The sequence below is a fragment of the Brachyhypopomus gauderio genome, chromosome 5 (genome assembly GCF_052324685.1).
Source record: "Brachyhypopomus gauderio isolate BG-103 chromosome 5, BGAUD_0.2, whole genome shotgun sequence".
Lineage (NCBI taxonomy): Eukaryota > Metazoa > Chordata > Actinopteri > Gymnotiformes > Hypopomidae > Brachyhypopomus > Brachyhypopomus gauderio.
The window spans coordinates 33,871,351-33,891,783 of record NC_135215.1 but is presented as its reverse complement, the minus strand read 5'-3'; the positions used below and the strand labels follow the sequence as shown (position 1 = coordinate 33,891,783).

The 20,433-nt window shown below is 42.5% G+C and overlaps 2 long non-coding RNA genes across 2 annotated transcripts in view; one reads left to right on the top strand and one right to left on the bottom strand.

The window, feature by feature from the left end:
- LOC143515225 (uncharacterized) overlaps positions 1-571 on the bottom strand; it is a 28,999-nt gene extending 28,428 nt beyond the window's left edge. The window contains exon 1 of the long non-coding RNA XR_013131063.1: positions 367-571. This is a non-coding gene — a long non-coding RNA (uncharacterized LOC143515225). The remainder of the gene's footprint in view (positions 1-366) is intronic.
- On the top strand, positions 191-16,975 carry LOC143515226 (uncharacterized). Its single transcript, XR_013131064.1, has 3 exons — positions 191-1,041; positions 12,822-13,004; positions 16,872-16,975. It is a non-coding gene; the product is annotated as an uncharacterized LOC143515226 (long non-coding RNA).
- The last annotated feature ends 3,458 nt before the right edge of the window (positions 16,976-20,433 follow it).

Here is a 20,433-nt window from a genome sequence, read left to right as displayed (position 1 = left end):
CTCGTAGTCGAATTTATGTTGGGTTTCATTTTCTTATGCAGAATAATTTGATGATGTGCATCTGTCGCCAATCTTAAGTTTACAGCCAACAATCCACAATAGAACCAGCACAAATGTAACGATACATTTGTTTAGTATCAATTCGCCTTCGCTTTAATAATTCTGCGTTTATATGGGTAGATTACACTCTTTAAAAATAATGTGAGTACTCTAAATATGATGTCGCCAAATTGTAACGAAGTAATTCGTTAAGGCATCGACTGAAATCTAGACTGACCCCAACTTTTCGTGGGCTAATTCTAATAAATATTGTAACACACGTAGTCTCTACTAAAATAAAGCATCTGGAAAAAAATGTAAACTTACAGAACTCGTGCTTCGAAAGAAGGGGTATCCTCAATAATCTTTGTCGTGCATTGCTGTTTTCTAGCTTGCCGTTAACTGTATTATTTAAAACGACACGAAAAGAACCATCTTTAAACAGCTGATATGGCCAAGACTGATATGGCCACGCCCCTCTCCTGGACTAATCCCATCCGAAAAAAGTCCGCGAAAGTTGAAACAGCATTTTTCAGCAACATTTCCAGAAACATCTAGAGGCAAAACTAGCAAACTGATTTCAGCTGGTTTGCTCGCGAATCATCAGGATGTGCTCAAAGACTACAGAAACGAATTCTCCTTATAGGAAATTCTAACTACCCCCTCTTTTATTCTCAAAGAGTAACTAATACAAATAAAGTATCCACCAGGACTGGATAAAAAACGTAGGCCAACTAAACAAGGAAAGGCCCAGCGTTTCCATGTTTTTTGTATGGCAGAATATTCTTCCCTATGTGGAATAAACCCATGCCTGAGTATTACTTTTGCAGTGGAAATGTTCTCATTCTCTGGAATAATTTTACAAACAATAACAAACAATGTACTAAAGATACGCTGGTCGTGAAAGCACCAGCTGCAATTCAAACCCACCATCACAAGGATCACACAACCAGCACTGCTGAATGCACATGGATGAGGTGTTTCCTTTCCCTCCTGCTCAAAGTAAGCTTTGCCTTGGGGTGGCAATTCTATTTCTGTAGAATTCTCTACCCATAACTCTATGTTTAGTAGGATTAGCATTACTGTTAGCATAGTGTTATGATCTATTTACCCCGTTAAATCTCTTCCTGTTAGGGCCTTGCCCCATTCTTGAAATATAAGTCAAAGCCATTATTTACTTATTAATTAAACATTTGTTTAGTGAAGGTTTCCATTCAACTACAGAATCAATGAGTACACATAATAGCTAAATTGTTTTATTGTTTTCATTTCCTTACAGTAGTTAGGCTATTTGTTAGTATTGCAAGAGCAAGAATTGTTATAGTAATACTGCGTAAATGGTTCAGTTGAATTTCGCATCCAGAAGTGACATTTAGGACTCCCTGCTCTGTGTTGGTGGAATGGATGGCACAGGAGTCAAGGTTTTATAACATATTAACCAGTGTTTATTTGATAGCAAAAGAGTTACAGAATAAGAAAAGCATAAAATGTATAATATGACGCCTACGCTTTATGCAGCAAATCTGAACGGCTTCTCTCAGTTCACTTTCTTTATAGTTGGTGTGTGCGTGCAGAAAAAAACTAAGGGTGGCTACTTTTCATGTGCAGTTATCAATTCCCTAGTATTCAACCTTGAGTGTACAGAAATGGATAAGCAATGTTATCTCTAGCTCTGTTGCTGTGCAGAAAACTCCAGTCAAACCGAAAAACACCTCCTAGTATGGTCATAGTGATTATACAGGGCTACGTTATAGTATCTGTATGGACATGATTAAAACAAGAATCACACACATGAATATAATTAACATTTTCCTTCTCCCCCTTTGATTCTTTTAATCATCCAACATAATCTTCATGCAACAGTAATTTTTCAGAAAGTTTAAGGAATCATTTGGTTTTGCAACCCAGTCGGGCTGCGAATTGAGATCAGGTGGGTTGTCATCAAGTTCAAACAAGTCGCTTAATTTGGAGAAGTCATCAGTAGAATTTACATCATCATCACAAGGATTTTCCGGATTCTCAATGTTGGGATTTTTCCTCCTCACCCAATTGGTTCATCGGGGCAGTGTCCCCTCTTTCACACCCTCTCTCTAAGTTTCATTTCACCTTTAGGTTTCTTTTCTACATCAACTGCTTAGATGAGTTGGTACCTAGTAGGCTTGTCACGATACTAAGAATGACAACTTTGATACGATACTTAAAAAAATAATGAAATTCGATACCATGTTCGATACCAAAGTCAGATACTGTGCTAATTTCTGTTTTAAAGCCTTTTTATTTTTTTTATAAACAAACAAATGAATGTTGCTTTGTGTTTGAAAATACTTGAAATTGTAACTTCATTTCACAACAAATAGCTGTCTGACTGAACAGTTCTCTTGTATTACGTTAACAAATACGAGCCTCTTGTAATTCCAGGACGAAACATGAGAAAACGTGAAGATGTTAACATTGGGCATTTTGAAAATAAACAACCATTAAATAATGTGATAAAAAAAGCGAATAATTTTGAGTATATGTATAAATATTTAACTTATCCCAACAAACATGCGACGTCAGAAAGACATTAAAATCATGTCTGTATCACATCGGTCAGTCCAGACCCATTTTTGCATGTCTGGTGGACATTCAAAACTGGTTCAAAATCTGACAGTGTGACTAGGACCTTAACCTTAACTTAACTTAACATGGACGTCTATGACGAGTTTTCTATCTGAACGTCTGATGTTGGGGGAAAAAGAAATTCTCCTTCTGTAGACCCAGACGGGCCCCAACACCGCCCCGATGGACCGACAGGTTGTTGAGTGGACGATTCAAATAAAGTCTTGACACCAAAAGTTCTTTTGTATTCAATTTGTATTGTATAAAACCAAATGCAGATTAATCAGAGTATACGAGTATACGTGGTACAATGTAGGCCTGTGTTGAAAAAATCGATTTTCCGATTCAGAATCGATTCGCATATGATGATCTGATAATCAATTCGTACGTCCAAAGATAGATTTTTTGTGAACTTTTACCCCCGCCTTGTCACTGAATTCACGCAGGCGTGCTCGGTCTAACTAACTGTAAAACAACATGGCGTCGGACAGTGACGGTAACGACGATAGTCAAATCGGCAATCTAAAAACAGAAGGACAGTTTATCCAGTGTCAGTGACTATTTACAGTTAGTCCATGTCACTGACAGTTTACCCAGTGTTAATCCTTTGCACTTTCCAAATCGTTACGTTTATTACATTTACCAAAGCGCAGACAGCGCACATAAAACACATTTACATAGAACATGTGTGACTCAAACAACGAGCACAGGACGCTGCGCGAACGCACATTAAGTAGACAAACCACACAAACCCCACGTAATGACGAGACGAGCCACAGGTGAGGATTATCACAAGACGCACCCGCACCCACGGAGATACGCAGACGAGTAGACGCAGACAACGTTAACACACGCCCAAAAGGGAGGGGTCGGGGACCGTAACGTGAGAGTTCTGTTCTTATAATCTCACTTTAAAGAAAAATACACGTTTACATTTTATACTTTCAGTTTATTAACAGGCATGAAAATCTGTCACCTTTTGGCGAAATTCGCCGTTTTGAAGTTGAAAAGGGTGACCTACGTGAATCGTGTAGATCCGATGAGGGAGATTATATTTTAATTATCATATTGACTTAATTAGCAAACAGAGAACTTCCAAAATTGGCTATTTCAATGACAGTGGCCAGCAGTTTCCGCCCAGAACCTTCATAGAGGCCAAATAGCGTTTCAATCATACGAACGTTCTTCATTCATGTTATTCATTTACTGCTAAGCGGGACGAGAAGCAGGACCTAGTGCTACACCACGGACAAGTCAGAAGAGCGTATTTACCACTATATTTACCAGTACATTTACCACATCGTACATTTACCAGATCGTACATTTTTTATTGGGTGGATTTAATTGGGTTATTAATGGTTTCAATCGTTTTCATATTTTGCGGTAAAACAAAGTTACTGCCGTTCAGCGTTGTTCATTGTCAGATCTAACCCAAGCTCTTGTGATAATAGGCACATCTATCTACCTATTTAAGTTCGCGTCAACCCCGTGTAGTTAACGGTGACATAAAATAAGAAACAAGATTTTTTTTCTAGTGTGTCTGTAGTTGTAACGTGTGAGGATCACATTCGCACCAGGGCTGAAAAGGTTGAAGATGAAGTTGTAAACTCTTGTCGTTTGAGTCTACCCTGTGCTTTAGCTCATGTTAGAAAATAAAAACACGTAAACCTGGTATTTTTACAATAATTTTCGCCGCTGATGTATGTATTGGTTCATTGAGACGTAATGGTTTTGACTGAGCCATCCGGAATGGCGAAAGCGGCTTCTTGCGTTTACGGATTGCGTTTACATTGAATCCATTGACATGACAGTCAAAAAATTTTTTTTTTATGGATTTTACTATATTTTACGGAGCCCGTAAGGTGACATCATGTAAAAAATAAATAAATAACGCGTGGCCACGACTTATTAACGCGTGGGAACGAGATACTAACGTCGCCTTTCACAAGCGGCAACAAAGTTTATTTTTTCACAGCAAAGCAAGCAGATCCCAGGGATGTTCGCGAACTGACTGCCCAAGGAAGGTAAACCTGGCTTTATATAAAGTAATACTTAATTATCTTGTTCGCACGCGTTAGTAAGTCGTTCGCATGCGTTAGTAAGTCGTGGCCACGCGTTATTATATTTTTTACATGACGTCACCTTACGAGCTCCGTAATATTTGGCATCACCTGTCGCTGTATCCCCAGCAGCCACCCCCGTCGCAGTATACCCATGACGTCACATGTCAACGCCCCGTCGCCGTATCCCCATGACGTCACATGCCCCGCCCCCCGGTCTTCTCACCTTTTTAACCCCTGACCCATTTTCATGCCTGTATTAAGTGTGAGCACTTTTAAAATAAAAATGCATTTGGTAGCAACATCTTTTGGGTGACTTCTTAATTATTTCAATCATAATAATAATGCACTGGTTAGTGTCCCAGTAGGAGTCCTGTGACGGGCAGGGGTGAGCAACAAAAAGGAAGCGATCACGCCAAGTCTCAGGGAAAAAGGATGGTTTAATAGAAAGTGTGCAAACCTAAAACCCGTGCAATATCTCCAAATCAAGGATATAATGACCAGCGGTCAACTGGTACAAAGACAAGACATATATAGGCAAACAAACGACCCTCAGGTGAGACAGATCACGGGCTCCGCCCACCTGAGGGACGCACATGACGTCACCAGACAACAACAACAACAGCTGCTGTGGACAGAGGCGGCCGGTAGGGGACCGCCTCACCGTGACAGACCCCCCCACCAAGCCACACACCCAAACACCAACATGCAACACAAACGCGCCTCACCGACGCCCTCCGTGCCATACCACGTGGCACGGGACCACAACCGGTCCCCCCCCAAACACACATTTAAGGGGAGGAGCAAGCGTGGAATTACACGCAACAATGACATTTCACGAGCACGCTAGGACACAACAAACACGCAAACACTAGACAAGCAAACAAACGGTGTACAAACAAACAGACTAAACCCACACATGCGCGCTCTACATACACATACACAATAGTGACGCGCCGTTCCGAGTCGCAGTCGCTCCCCACATAAAACACAAGACACACGGGGAGCGAGGCGACAGTGACGAGCGGCAACCGCGTCACACATGAAACATTTAACATGAAACAACGAGCACGCACACGGATCCACACGTCCGTCAACATGTACACATTTTTCCCACACAAAACATGAAGAGCGCTCCCAGGGAAGACGTCCTGGTCCTCGCCGCGCCACAAACACGGCGGATCTCTTCAAACAAACACCACGCAGACAAACACTTACCACGAGACATGACCACGAAAGAAGGAGAAAGAAAAAGAGACTCGCAGGGTTGCCAACTTTTGACGTTCGCTTGGAGTGAGATTTTAACCTAAAGCCGGTGGCGAGTGTATTTTGTTGAGCGGGGGGGTGGCGAACGAAAGTTGTTGAGCGGGGGGGGGGGGGGGTGGCGAACGTAAAATGGACACCGATTCAGTGTTATATCGCCGGTGGATGGCGCCAGAGCTAGCAAACTAGTAACGTATTGAATCATATATGTGGTTCTGAGGTAAATAAACTGGATATTTTTTTCGGCGTGAGATATCGGAAGTGTGGCGTGAGAGCGTGTGAAAACGGTCAAATGCGTGTGTCTCACGCTCAATGCGTGACAGTTGGCAACCCTGGACTCGGCGGCTTCCGAAGGGTGGCTGGTCATTCTGTGACGGGCAGGGGTGAGCAACAAAAAGGAAGCGATCACGCCAAGTCTCAGGGAAAAAGGATGGTTTAATAGAAAGTGTGCAAACCTAAAACCCGTGCAATATCTCCAAATCAAGGATATAATGACCAGCGGTCAACTGGTACAAAGACAAGACATATATAGGCAAACAAACGACCCTCAGGTGAGACGGATCACGGGCTCCGCCCACCTGAGGGACGCACATGATGTCACCAGACAACAACAACAACAGCCGCTGTGGACAGAGGCGGCCGGTAGGGGACCACCTCACCGTGACAAGTCCACTGTTGCAGATATAGACACCTCAAAGATGTCCTCTGTTTATTGTCCTGGATTGCCTTTCTTGAAGGTAGATTTATGATTACCCTTTTCACCAGTCTTCCAGCCATCAGTAACTACCAACTACCAGTAACTATTTGCTGATTAATATTGATATAATACTAGTTTTAACATGTTGCTTCTGTACATAGTCAGGAAACAGCTCAAATAAATACATTTTTAATAACACTAAACCCTGAATTGGATCGAATCGGATCGAATCGATTAAATCGGATTAAATCGAAATAAATCGATTCTTAATCTTCAGAATCGGAATCGGATCGATTCTTGGAATTTGAATCGATACCCAGCCCTAGTACAATGTATCTAGTGCACTAGGGCTAATTGCCCTATTTTAAAAGTCTACCAAAAGCCAGTATGTCAAACAGCAGAGTCTGAGCAAGAAGCCTCGAGCTGGGCAAACTTCCCCTTTTATACCGTTCTCTCTTCAGTTCTCTATTAGTTCTTTTCCAAGTAACACAGGTTAACACAGAGGTTATCACAGAGGTCAACCACCGCCCCCCCCCCAGCAAAAGATGGTGTGCACCCATCGGTCTCAGCTCTCACCCTTCCCCGACACCGACGTTCTGCGACCCTTCATCTCCCTGCACCTCGATCTCTGGCGTGTGCTCAAAATAAACTCGCCCAAGCCAGGTGCAGCAAGTTAACCACAAGTGCATTGAAAGGTCGAGTGCACTTGCTGACTGAGGTCTTCCTCTGTTAACACAGGTCACTCATGTTCTCAGAACATATGTCTGAGAACATAAGGCAGTAATAGACGTTCAAAAGACGTCACAAAAACTTTCATTCTGGCTTTTCAGTGGACATCTTTTGAACGTCTGACAAAGTGTCTTTGCTCGTGCTGGGAAATATTGAAATGGACCTTGAAAGTGACATACAAGTGTTTGAATTCCACAAGGTGTATGAACTCTGCAAACATGACTTTGTTTATCGCGCTGAAGCGCGGCGCGCGCGAAGTTACAAAATTCGAGAGGTGCACGACCTCGTGTGCGCCGCGCTTCAGCGCGATGAACAAAGTCATGTTTGCAGGGTTCATACACCTATACAAGGTGGAATTAAAGTGCTTGTACCAATATTTCCCAGCACGTTAAACTTAATTAAGTTAAATATTTATACATATACTCGAAATGATTCGAAACATTGCACTTTTAATCACAGGTCTATGGGTCTGTGGGACCCATTTTCAAAAAATCAGCTTAAAAAAAATTATACAATTTTTTTTTTTTTCAAACTAAGATTCATTGCCCTTGGCTCATTTTCCGTGAGCAACATAAATCAGAAAATATTTTCAATGACCACCCCCCCGTACACCCCCCTTCACATGTGTATTACATACAGGGTCCAGGGTCAAAGTGGGCAATCAACATTGGGTTGGGTAGTTGATAGTCGTCAGTATGACTTTAAAGGATATACAAACAAAGGACAGAGGTGTTTGGCATGCAAAGGTGGGCAACCATCAACAGTTTTGATGGTTGCCACATCAGGGGTTGATTGCATATTGTCAGACAGCAGACGAAGAATCTCCATAGAGACAAAGGGGTGAGATCTGAAAAAAGAATCTTTTCTCTCAGCCCTCATTATCCCTCCATCCTCTCTGGACCTGTGTGTGTGTGTGTGTTTCACCCAATCATGGGGACATGATGCTATAAATGCTATAGAAGATGGCAAAGCGATTCTCAGTTCAGACTGCCTTACAGCTGATATTGGAAGAGACAGAGGATTCAGACGAAGAAATTTCAGGATCACATTTCTGAAATATCAGAGTCTGATACTGATAATGAAAAGGAGGATGAGCAGCAGCCAGCTCCGTTAGCACCAGCCCGTGAGCACCTAGCCATAGGACCAGCCTGTCAGCCAGCCTGTTTTATGATTCATTTCCTTATTGTGTTACATTTTAATAAAAAAGTAACTAATAAATAAATAAGAGAGCAAACAAATTTAACATATGTATTGTTTATTTTACTTGCATTTGGGCTAAATCTGCTGATTATTTGGTTTATTTTCAAAGCGCCCAAACTTAACCTCTTCACGTTCTCTCATGTTTCGTCCTGGAATTACAAGAGGCTCGTATTTGTTAACACAAGAGAACTGTTCAGTCAGACAGATATTTGTTGTGAAACGAAGTTGTTACAATTTCAACATTTTCAAGTACTTTAGCCTAAATTCCAGCACTTTTCAAACCTGAAACACACTGAAACACAAAGCAGCATTAAAATTCGTCAGGTAAGTGTTCATTCCCCTGTTGTTGAGGGGTGTTTTCCTTTATACTACCACATATAGTTTCGGACAATAATGCAAATGGAAAGTATAAACGCCTCCACCGCTCGCGGAGGTTCGCACGAGGTGGGCGGAGTCGAGCGCTATGGTCACGCAACCAGGCTTTAGCGCCCTTCGTTGAAATGTTCCAAAAGCACCACTTGCAAACTGGCTTGTTCATGTCCTTCGGTTTTCCATCTGTATCTGCTTCGAATCCAACAGCACTGCGTTTGCTTTAGCTGCCATTTTAGCATTACAAACTGTCCTGTGCATTACGGCAGCTTGGATGGGTCAAACGAAAGCACATTTTATGTAAAAAGAATCGATACTTAAGAGAAACGAGTATTGTACCGTTTCAGAATGTTCAGTATCGATACATATCGATATATCGATTTTTTTGACAACACTAGTACCTAGTGTCCATGTGCATTCTAACTGTGTCCATCATGCATCTACACAATAATGGAGCACAGCAGACAATAAGGGTTAATAACAAGGCTGGAATAGTTATAAACAATATGCTCTTCCATGTAGAAAAGAATGATCCACAGTCCCATGACTGAACCCCTGCTTCTTCTGCACGGATCGGCAATCTTGCTCATGTGGTGTAGGGCCATAAAGATATTACCTCCAGGCGCCCTCCTCCCTCCTTTGCTAGAAGCATATCTAATGCCATCCTGTTCTGAGTTAGCGTTAATCATACTGCAGTCAGCTCCTGTTTAATGCCTTTGGTAGCTTTCATAGTGTGGAGGAAATTGTTATTCTAATGCCAAAGAACTGTTAACAGTATGAATCAGTATGTAATCATGTACTGTTGGGCTCTGTACTTCTCTTCAACACTTCAGCCCACCGCGTTCGTTTGATGCAAAAGGAGATAGCAGGAACAACAGACCAAAATAATTGCAATGCCAAAAAAGCCTTTTATTTGAACAGAGATATCTCCGGGGATCTCATACATACATATAAAACATGTACATCAGAGAGATCCGAAAGTTACTGGTAACAGGTAGGTTTTATATGCTACTCCTCCACCCCTATAGTCATCTTCCATCCCATATATGGAGTTCTCATACATACATGCATGACTTTACGTTATTTTATGTTCACAATGTCTCAACCTGATAGGGTGTCGTTAAAGGCAGTTGTTGCAAGTCACCTTCTGTGGTGCTTATCAGTATAAAACATACTTCGCAAGAGTCTGACACTTCCTGTAGACCAAACCGTTTTCTGTTGCAACAATATGCTGTATTGCCCTTGTGAGGCCCTTCTTAAGATTTATAGGTTAAAGCATTTAAGGCAGCAATTACCGTATTTTCCGGACTGTAAGCCGCTACTTTTTTCCCCACGATTTGAACGATGCGGCTTATACTGAGGTGCAGCTTTTCTGTAGATTTTTCTTCACCCATCAGGGGGTGGAGCAGAAAGTGAATCAGGTGGTAGGACAAAGTTGTAAATTAAAGAAGAAAGTGTTCAATTTCATTTAGCACATGCAAGCAGCAGGCACGACGGAGTATTTTCTTCAAACCAACATGTGTTGTGCCAAATTCCAAGTCCCCTCGTTTGCACACGCATAAAGACACTACAGATAATTTTAGGGAGTTCCAGTGACTATAAATTAGTTCATTGAGCACTCAAGTTTTGTCCTAACTAGATATTTAGACATAATACTGCAGTAATACTGCAAAGTCGTTGTCAGAGGTGAACTTCGGTATAGCCAGTGTGTATTTTATTTCAAATAATTAACACCCTTGAGCCAGTGTGGCTTTGGACATAGATAATGCCATGTCGTTTGCTGTGATGGATGATTAAAGTCTAGCTCTTATTTATGCATAAAAACATAAATCGACAATATAATCTGTAGCGTCTTTATGCGCGGATAAACAAGGGGAGTCGGAATTCGACACAATACCAGCTGAAAGCCAAAACAGTCGCACATGAAATGCTACAGGCACTGTTCAGAAACTGATCAGTTCAGTTAAATGTACAGTGAGTCCCCGCTTAACGATGGGGTTAAAGACTGAAAAGTCCGTCGTAAAGCAGTTTTCGTCGTTAAGCGTAACCCTAGATTTAGATACTGTATCATACAGTATAGAAAAAACGAACAATGTTCTTGTGCATGCGTACAGCGTGAGAAAGAGCGATCGCGTTGCCGAGATGGGCTGCGGTGGAGGCTGCGCTGCCTCAGCTTATCGTACACAACACTCCACTGTGCTGCCACTGCTCCTCTGCGCGAAATTTTTAAAAGTCGGTCGTAACTCCGTTCCGTCATTAACCAAACCCGTCGTAAAGCGGGGACTCACTGTATTCAGTTCAGTAGATATATGCGGCTTATAGCCCGGTCCGGCTTATACAACATTTTTCATTAAAAAAAAACTTGGTAGGTGTGGCTTATATTGAGGTGCGTTCTATAGTCCAGAAAATACAGTACATCTCATTTTAATATCATTTTTACTGATGAGCAAAAAACTAATTTTCTCAACAGTACCCCTCGCTCTCTGGATAGGAGGAAATACAAGTGTGATGATAGAATAGAATAAAATAGAAACTTTATTGATCCCAAGAGTTCAGTTCCTCCTGGGTTACGGCGTAAAGCATCGAGATCCCAGAGTGGCCGCTGCATCAAGAGCACCGCTGTTCACAGATTGGGGGGAGAAACATAGAGAGATAAACATGGAGGAGACAAAAAAATATGATCACAGATTATTCTCGCAACAGTCTGTGAGCATGCAAAAAATCCCCATAGCACATATAAGCATAACACAGACAGTCAAGCAGTGAAAGGTGTGATTCATCTAGACGGGGAGGGGGAGCCAGAGGCGTGGCATACGGTTTTTGTGTCAAAGTTCGCAGTAGAAAGCGAGAGCCATCTCTGACAGTCTCTGTGTGGGGGAAGGAGCAGGTAACCAAGACGACTTTTGTTTGTCTTAAGTGAATTTTGTTTGGGTGCCAATGTAGAGCCTGTTCATGAGCACAAGAAACTCTTCTTAAGTCAGTGGTCTCTCAACTGATCTAAATTTGCACGTAGAGCAGCGAGACCCTCCATGATCGAATCCAAGCTTTTACTAACAGTCATAGTCTGCGTTCCCACAGCTCTACTCATCGCGTCAATCATGTTGGGCAATTTCCGTGGTCATTCAATATCTGACCTCACTCTTCTAATTTCCCAGGGCAATGCCTAATCCAATCAGCAGAAACACAGTGATCAAAGTTCCAAATAGATACACGTCCTCAACATCTTCCAGGGAGAGAGGCATGAGACACAAACCACACCATGTTCCCCACAAACATGAGCACATATCCTGCTGAGAACATTCCGTCTGGACATGTGGGTTCTTCTGCACCATGACTCCTCGTGGAAAAAAGTGTCATTTGAATTGAGAGAGCACTTTCAATTTCATTTTCTTTGTTCAAATTCTAAGAGCAGCGTCAGGGTACTGAGACTAGACAGAGAAGCTAAACAAAAAACCAGGGAGTGCAGGTGCAAGGGATAAGTGCAACCTCCTCATGAAATCCGGAATATGAGCACATGCCAAGAAATGACAACAATTGTTTCTTAGTTTGGTGGTTTGAGATGTTTCACTATGGCCTTCACTCTTTCCTCAGATAGTGCATTCGATTGTTGTGAGACAACATGTCCTAAGGAATTTACTTTTTGCAGTATTGCTCTGCTAGATGATTTAGCAGTGCTACTGTGGCATGTCGGCAAAGGTCTCTGGTCAGAGCACAGACTAAAAGATCATCCACATATTGGAGTAAAGCTGTTCTCTCAAAGTTTCAATGTTTTTAAACTCACATGTAGTGCACCATTGTAAATGGTGGGTGACTCACAGTAGCCTTGACATAATCTAGTGAATGTGTATGTTTTTCCTTCGAAGGGTGAACTGGCATGCTGAAAAATGTCCCCCCATTGTCTGGGGGAATCTGGGAGAGAATGGTGTAAGGATTTGGAACTTCTGGGCCTCTAGGGTGTACCACCAGATTGGCAGCCTGCAAATCCTGAACAAACCTACATTCCTCTCGTCCTGGCTTCTTAACTGGGAAAATTGGAGTTCTTACTGGTGAGTTTTCGCATGCCACTATCACGCCATCCTTCCATAGTGATTGGCAAACGGGCCTGATGAATTTCACGGCTTCAGGTTTCAACAGGTATTAGTGTTGTTTGGATCTGTAATCAGATTTGGGAACGATGTGCACTCGCTCATATCCTTTAATGAGACCCACATTGTATAGACCTTTGACCAAGATGGCGGCGCATGAACAATGCAAGGCTCAGCGGCTCTCCAGAATCTGCTATTTAACATTTTTTATATACTTTTGACGCAGAAACGCAATAAACAATAACATCTGTATAACTTCTTAAGACCAACTGAGTGTAATTGTTGAATACATGTTCAACATGAGCCTGAAGCTCAGTCGAGTTCCACAACTGTGGAAAACATCCTGCGTGGTACCGGTACCAAAGACTCCACACCCAAAGGGCCTAAACAGCTACAGGCCAGTGGCACTGACGTCTCATCTGATGAAGACACTGGAGAGACTGGTGCTTGTACATATCCGGCCACTAGTGAAGTCATCGATGGATCCACTTCAGTTTGCCTACCAGACTGGTGTTGGTGTGGACGATGCTGTTATCTATTTGCTGCAAAGGGTGCTTTCTCATCTGGAAAACCAGGGAAGCACAGTACGGATCATGTTTTTTTATTTCTCAAGTGCTTTTAATACCATCCAACCTGGATTTTTGAGGGACAAGCTGGATTTAATAGGTGTGGACTCTCACATGTCTGACTGGATTTTGGACTATCTTACACATCGACCACAATATGAGGTCGCGGGTCTGTGTGTCGGACTTGGTGGTATGCAATACAGGGGCCCCACAAGGAACTGTCTTGGCACCGTTCCTTTTCACCCTGTACACTGCAGACTTTAGGTATAGCACACAGAACTGTCACCTCCAAAAGTTCTCAGATGACTCAGCCGTTATCGGTCTCATCAGTAATGAGGACGATCGAGAATACAGACTGGTTATTCGGAACTTTGTGGACTGGTGCCAAGCTAACCGCCTCCAGATAAATCCTGGGAAAACTAAGGAGACTAAGGTCGTTTGGAGTGCAGGGGCCACTCCTTAAGACTTTTTTTGACACTGTGGTGGCATCAGCCCTTTTTTATGGAGTAGTGTGCTGGGGCAGCAGCATCACTAATACAGACAGGAACAGACTGGACAAACTGATTAGAAAGGCCAGTTATGTCCTGGGAGAACCCTTGGACACGGTACAGGTGGTGGGAGATAGGAGGATGCTAAAAAAACTAACAACTCTTATAGACAATGAATCCCACTCCATGTATGAGACTTTATCAGCTCTGGGCAGCACTTTCTGTGACCGACTGCGTCACCCAAAGTGTGTTACAGAGCGTTACCGGAGATCCTTCACCCCTGCTGCGGTTAGACTGTACAATCAGCACTGCTCTTGATAATAATACACTTTTTGCTTATAGTTCTTTTGCTTATATTCTATATGTATATATGTATCGTGTAAGTTTGGAGTTTGTCCTTTGTACTACTGTCACTTTGCTGCTGGGAGTTGTGAATTTCCCCATTGCGAGACTAATAAAGGTTTATCTCATCTTAAGCAAAATAAGATTCCAAAAAAATAAAATTAAAATAATAAGGTTTTACAGCTCCGTGTTCCTCGGAAGCGGAATATGTAAACAATGCGCACGAGGGCATCAAAGACATGAATCGAAACTAGCTAGCAGTGGTACGCTAACGACAGCTAGTGTCGCCACAACTGGCAGAAATTATCATACAGTTAAGCCCGCCCACTAAGAGGGAAGATATGATTGGTCAATTTTAGTGTCATTTGAAACTGGTATTGCGCTGAATTATAACTGCTTGGCCCTCTGTAAATGAACAGCGGGACCACCAATTACCAACATTCTGCGAAGGCATCGCAGTCCTGATGGGGGAGAGACAGGCTCACGGGCTTCCACATAACCCCTCACCTTCCAACACAGATTGAATAGACACGGTTGAATAATTTATTTGCTTATATTTTTATAATTGTTTAGATGTCGATTGTCAAACTCTTAAGTAGATAAAATAAAATTGGATAATTATATATTTATGTTTTAATAATATTTTAGGCCCTCTGAGAGGGCGTAAAGGGCCCTGACGGTTCCCCACTGCTTTTGACTGGGCTACTCAGCCACAATGGCTCGGTGGTGCTGTTCTACGGCAGACATCAGGACTCAAATCTCTGACAGTTTTATTGCCGATCTCCGACTCATTCCAGAGATCTCCAGAACACCAGAGGCTGTACACTCTTCCCGGATGGGCGGAAGTGCATGAAGACGGTGCCGAAAATGTAAACAAAGGTGGGGTAGGTGCAGAGGGAAACGAGCTAAGCTAAAGGTTACACCACACTGGCTGCCCTTACCCAGCATGTTCCTCTCCAATGTCCGTTCTTTGGCTAACAAAATGGATGAAATATGGCTCTCCATCACCAACAATGGATTATGGACTCAAACATCATGATTTTCACTGAAACTTGGCTAAACAACAGCTGCCCAGACAATGCTATTGAGATAGCAGGACGCCACACATACTGAGCCGACAGGATAGTAGAGGACTCTGGTAATACCAGAGGTGTGTATTTATATTAACAAAGCTTGGTGCACAGTCTATGCCACTACTGAGAGATAATGCTCATCTAATGTGAAGTTTATAAAGATAATAAAAGATTATTATCTCCCCATAGAACTTGATACTAATGTTAAGCTGGTTGTGAAAGAACTTTATGCAACCATTAGCAAACACTAGATCATCACCCAGAGGCTGTTTTTATTGATGTTGGTAACTTCAACCACTCCCAACATGAAGACAATCCTCCCCAGATTCCACCAACATGTCTCCTGCTATGCCCTCACCCACTTCCTCCGAGGTATCCTTCCTCAATGAGCTCAACAATTTCTATGCTTGTTTTGCAACCAAGGCAGATGTGTCTGCAGACCACCAACCACTAACTCTTTATCCCACCGATGTAAGTGCTTCATTGAGAGGGATTAAAGTCCACAAGGCTGTGGGTCCTGATGGCATCCCTGGACGTGTTCTCAGAGCGTGTTCTGGAGAACTGGCAGGAGTGTTGACGGTACCAAGCTGCTTCAAGACCACCTCCATCGTCCCGATGCCTAAAAACTCCAATCTGTCAAGTCTCAACGACTACTGCCCAGTAGCCCTTACCCCCATCATCACAAAGTGCTTTGAGCGGCTGGTCCTAGCACACCTCAAATCCTGCCTCCCCACTCTGGACCCCCACCAATTTGCATACTGCCAGAATAAGAGCACAGAGGACATAGCCTCCATAGCACTGCACTCTGTCCTCTCACACCTGGATAATAAAAACAACGACTCAGACGACAGCATTTAAACATAAAAACATTTATTTATCACATTCCATAATAAAAAAACAGCAAACAAAGGGGGCAACCGGGTAGGCTTATGTGTGTGTGTGTATTCGTGTAGGTGTATGTGTGTGTGTTTATAGATGTGTATTCGAGTGCGCATGCGTATGTACGTGCATATGGGGGAGGAGGTCTTTCAGACAAAGAGAAACTGGACGGTGCGAAAACCAAACTGAGCTCTCCACTACTGCCACAAACTCTAGCTAAGACACGGTATCGTCGGTCACTATACAACCCCAACAAGATTATAGTTTGGACACACGCTTAACTATAATATGAAATACTGTTCTAACTATGAAGTTTGAAGTAAATTAATTAACCATAAAGTTTACAATGAATTAAGATTAACTGAAGAGGCTTTGTACAGAATATCTAGAATTAGTAAGGGTTAAACATGAATATAAGCACAAATATAAATGTTACATTCACACTCTACAAGCATACAATATCACTCTACATCTGCCCAGATGCACAGTCTTACTTGGCTTTGTCCGTCCACGGCTGCACAGTAGGCCAGGCAGCCTCTTGAGGAGGACTCCTTCGAGTGCTGGATCGCGTTGCTCCATCCAGGGGAAGCTGTGATGGCCATTCGGTCGGCGGTCCCTCGGTGGTCAGTTGCGTGTTTTCCCGGGTAAGTGTTTGCAGTCGACTTTGAGATGAATTCGCGGCGGTCTGGCCGTCACGCGAATGTTCAAACAGTTCTTAATTACCGTTGGCTAGCTGAAGCGGTTGGGTTATTAGCGAACTCCGCCAAAGAAAAGTAACGAACTAATTACTTCTTGCGACGGTCGTTTGTTTCACAGGGCCCGAGTGTAGAACCAATACCGCTTTGTTCTTGAAGGTGTGCGCGCTCTTTGTCTCTAGGTAGCTACTGGGATGCAGCCAGGTAGAGAGACCGGACAAAGGGGGATCCTCCCTTTTAAAAGGGATTCGTCTGATGATGTAGTTCCACATCCGTCCTGACTTGGGCCGTGCCACTAGGGAGAGTGCCCCCCCCCCCCCTGTCTGTGGAGGCATGGTACCTACACAGTCATTCCCTGAATACTCATCACAAAACCCACAAACTTAGGCATCAGTTCATGTGCAACTGGTTACTGGACTTCCTGACCAACCGACCCCAACATGTCTGGCTGGATAATCACTGCTCATCTACTATCACGATAAACATGGATGTACCACAAAGCTGTGTCCCTTCCTCTACTCCCTCTTCACCCATGACTGCTAACCTGTTGATGGTTCCAATACCATCATTGTTTGCAGATGACACCACAGTGATCGGCCTCATCAGAGACAACTATAGGGAGGAGGTGGATCGTCTGGCTGAGTGATGCGACACTAACAACCTTCTGCTCAACGCTGATAAAACTAGGAGCTTATCATGGAAAGAATGCTGACCCACATCCACATCAAATGTACAGCAGTAGAGCGTATGAATAGCTTCAAGTTCCTAGGTGCCCACATCTCCAAGAATCTCAGCTGGACAACCGGCTGCTCCAAGCTGGTCAAGAAGGCTCAACAGCCCCTCTTCTTTCTAAGGACTCTGAGGAAGAACCACCTGCCCTCAGACAAAGATCTGATAAACCACTAATGGATTTTGACCATAGATCTGCTACAAATGAACAGCACAGTTAGGATCAGAATGATAATCCAATGTTGAGAGAGAATGTAGAGAGAGAGAGAGAGTGTGTGTGCATAAAGTTGACAGTTCTGCTACTGTTGCCTATGCTTGGGATAATTATGTTTTAATTTGCAAATGGACCCCATATAGGGATCATGAGGGCCAAGACTGGAACACAGTGGTTCAAGTTGTTCCTGAGTAAGCTCTAGCTCATGACCAATCCTTAGCGGGATATTTGGGAGTAAACTAAATGTATAAACCAGTGTTGTATAAAGTATTAGAGACCCATACTTGAGTAAAAGTACACGTACTCTATCAGTAAATTGTCTTGAGTAGAAGTTGAAGTGTTCTTTAAAAACTTTACTTAAGTAGAAGTACAGAAGTATTCAGCATTTTTTGTACTTAAGTATTGCAAGTAGTTTATTCTAAAATTTATTACTCAAGTACTGAAAGTAAAAAGTACAAGTATTGTGTTTTGAATGAATTAAAGAAAGCCGTCAAAGTTTAATTATCAATTGTTTTTATATATCTATTACAAATCAAAGACCACAAACACTGTATGTTCTGTATGTACAAACAAGTAGCAACTTAAAAAACTGGGCTTAACACTTCGTACACAAAAAACAGATAACCTATGTCCTGCTACGTCGTAGGTTTCATGCAGAAGTACAAGTTCGCCTTAATTTAGCTGAGAAAACTAGATGTATTTTGGACGTAAAATCCGTCCGTTGGATTCTAAGGGTGAGCCTACTGCCCTGCGTTTACCCTCAATAAATGCCCTTACCCTATAAAACACTACACTATAAAAATGGGCACATGATTAGTCAGCATGAAAAGAGACACGGCTTACTGTTGCTAAAAACACAACTCAGCGTGACATTGCCTTTATGATTGCCAGCTAATGTTAAGTGAATACTGCAGCACGTCATGAACATAATTAGGTTAGTTAGCTAAGATATCTAACCTAACTAGTGCTTACTGACAGCTAAAGCTGGTGTGTTTTCTGTGTGTTATATTTATAACTTACATTGATGTGTTTCTTCAAGTTCGAAGGTGAATATTTGAAGGCCAATATTTCACCCTCTTTAGGGAGGCAGAGATGGCACTTCATCCTATAGGAATTTACTTTCACTCCAGCAAACGCAAACACTGTCTCTAGGTAGGGTCAGGGTGGTCTCCTTCCTCACCGCCACGATCACTTGATGTTGAAGGTGTGGAAGGTGCCAATATATGTACATTAAAATGCCAACAAGCTTATTATGCAGCACTTATGCTGCTCTTCTGCTGTTACCAAACACAGTACCATCTCTTTTAATGAGATAAAAAGCGAATTATTTGGAATAATTTCAAGTATATGTGCATTTATGCTTAATATGAGTTTAATATGTAAATTAAGCTTAAGTTGCTGGAAAATACTGAAAATGGACCTTCAAAGTGCCGTACAAGTGCATGAATTCCACCTTTTAACTTTGCACACACAAAAATCGAGAGGTGCATGACCTCGCGACGCGACCGCGCGCGTGGCCAACGTACATGGGCGGAGCCACCACAATTGCGTCATTTTTGGTCCCTTGTGGAAGTCACGACGTGTCAAGTGAACCTAGATTACGAAGCTCAAGTGTTCAGTGAAGGCAGCAGCAGAGTAAACGAGACGTGACCGGAGCATGCGCAGTTTTCTCATAAGACAACCTGATCGCTTGACCCGGTGACAGCGCCAGCTAACATGTTTATAATTGTAACGAGTAACTATACAGCACGTAAAAAACTGTATCGGAGTAAAAGTATTAAACTGATGGAAAATATGTAGTGAAGTAAAAGTGGAAGTAGGAGAAAAAATATAATACTCCAGTAAAGTACAGATACAGCATTTTAGTACTTCAGTATAGCAGTGAAGTAGTTCTACCTCGTTACTATACAACTCTGCAAGTAATAAAGCAGTAAGTTATAAAGCAATGCTGGCAAGTTGCTTTGACTTCTCATGCTTCTGACATATCAGCTTTTGTTACGCCTGACAATTATCTGCAGTACACAGGTGTTCGGGATGAAAAACATTCCTGCAACCTTTCAGATGTTAATTAATTGTGTGCCAAGAGATATGCCTGATTGCAGCATCTATTTGGATGATGTAGTTGTACATTCAAAGAGTTGGAATGAGCATGTTCAGACCCTTGAGTTGGTGTTTTCACAACTCCAAGCTGCAGTCCTTACAATGAACCTTGCCAAGTGCAAGTTTGACAAAGTGATTGTTAACTGTTTAGGTAAACGAGTGGGACTTGGCTGTGTATGACCTGAGGATGCCAAAGTGAATGTGATCAAGAAATTTCCAGTTGGTGTGAACTACAATGATTTCTAGGGATGGCCTGTTATTATTGTGGATTTTGTCAATTTTGCTTGTTACGATCCATGCGACC